The 1642-nt window shown below is 38.7% G+C and overlaps 1 protein-coding gene and 1 long non-coding RNA gene across 2 annotated transcripts in view; both read left to right on the top strand.

The window, feature by feature from the left end:
• The window catches only part of LOC117951942 (hemicentin-1-like), a 119445-nt gene that overhangs the window by 25009 nt on the left and 92794 nt on the right, over positions 1 to 1642 (top strand). The gene's annotated exons all lie outside the window — the stretch shown is intronic.
• Positions 452 to 649, top strand: LOC117934724. Its single transcript, XR_004654558.1, has 2 exons — positions 452 to 483; positions 588 to 649. It is a non-coding gene; the product is annotated as an uncharacterized LOC117934724 (long non-coding RNA).

Genomic DNA, 1642 nt, shown 5'->3' with positions numbered 1-1642 from the left:
TGGGGATTATTCCTGTGAAGCCCAGAACAGAAGAGGACGTCAGAGCTCCACCTTACATCTGACTGTTGTAGCAGGTACTTTAAGTCATACTCCCCCATTTACTCCCAAATGATCTTAACCCTCCAGTTCTTTATCTACCTGTCTAATGACAAATAGATGTCAACATGAATACATTTGCAAATAATTAAATGCTTGCACAAAACAATAATTACTAACACACATTGTTGGAAAGATCATTTTTATATTTTAAGACTTTAAGCAAAACTACTTAACACATGAGTCATTATGTGGAATGCATCTGTCTGAGGATCTATGATCTCATGTCTAATTATCAGTTGATAAAAGACCCAAACAACTTGTAATTCCATAATGAATCATTGGGTTCCATAACTGTTTCCCAGGTTCAATGAAATCAGTAGCTGCTGGATCCATCACTGCTATTTTCCTGGCTATCATATTCCTCTGTGCCTTCCTATTTCTTAGGTGAGCAGTTCAGTTTTACTGTGATTACATTCAGTAACGCATCCTTAATTCATTATTCGTTTAGATTTGTATTTAGATGATTGTTTATTCTTTCTCCTTTCCAGAAGAAAGAGGTCCTCTAAACGAATCACCGAGCAACGAGAGAGACCAGACAACCAAGCTCAGGTCAGAAGAAGAGTTCAGTCCTCTCTCACCTGGAAAGATTTCAATAATGCTTCATGTCCTTTGCTAAATTATAAGGTGCTGAGACAGGGACACTGTAAAAATAATATAAACCTCTCAGTCTACACAGACATGATAGGGTTTGTAAATAAAGGGAAATTAGGCAAATTCAGAAAGGAAAATACCTTGAATTGTGTTTCCCTCTGCAGGTGATCAGTAGGCATTACACTGAAAAAACAGAAGTGACCTCAAAACTGTGGTTCACTTTTGGCTTTGAAAACGAGACTTGATCCCACAACAGAGGACATGAAATAAACGTTGAAACCAGGAATTTGTAACGCCCGGTGAAGTATTTGTAAATTCACTGCAACTGCAGAACAAGCTACTCACCTTTAACCCTGCAGATGGTTTACAGTATGAGGATTTTGTTTTACAGGACAATACAAATCATACTTACAGGTCCCATATTTAGTTTGTTTTTTACGTATAAAACAAGTCGAGGTTCTACATAAAAACTGTAAATGCATCAAAATGCAAAATCCCCAGAGAAATGCACACAGTCCAGAAACTGTACCTTTAAACAAGCCGTTAGGACTCCATTCGGTTCTGATGTTACAGCTATACTATATACAGGTAGAAAATACCACTAGACTGCTGTTACAGTCATTTTCTGGTGGCAGTGATGGTGCAGAGATTCATAGAGTGCAGATGCAGAAGACCCGGAAACGCTGACCAATCAGAGCAGACTATTGGTTGTGAGGGGTAGGCCTTAAAGAGACAGGCGCTTAAACGGAGCGTTTCAGACAGAGAGTGAATACAGGTATATTCAAACAGGCAGTCTGAGGAAAATAAGGTGTCTTTTTAGAATTAAAGCATGTAAATATGTTCTAGAAGAAATCCAAAATACAAGTATGCACCTAAAAACGACCTCAGTATGGGACCTTTAAACACTCCCCTATGTAGCTGAGGACTCTTGTCAATGTTCCCCGTCAGGAAC

Source organism: Etheostoma cragini, chromosome 2, assembly GCF_013103735.1.
Source record: "Etheostoma cragini isolate CJK2018 chromosome 2, CSU_Ecrag_1.0, whole genome shotgun sequence".
In the NCBI taxonomy this organism is placed as follows: Eukaryota; Metazoa; Chordata; class Actinopteri; order Perciformes; family Percidae; genus Etheostoma; species Etheostoma cragini.
The sequence above is the reverse complement of the archived record's forward strand: the minus strand, read 5'-3'. Positions and strand labels throughout refer to the sequence as shown.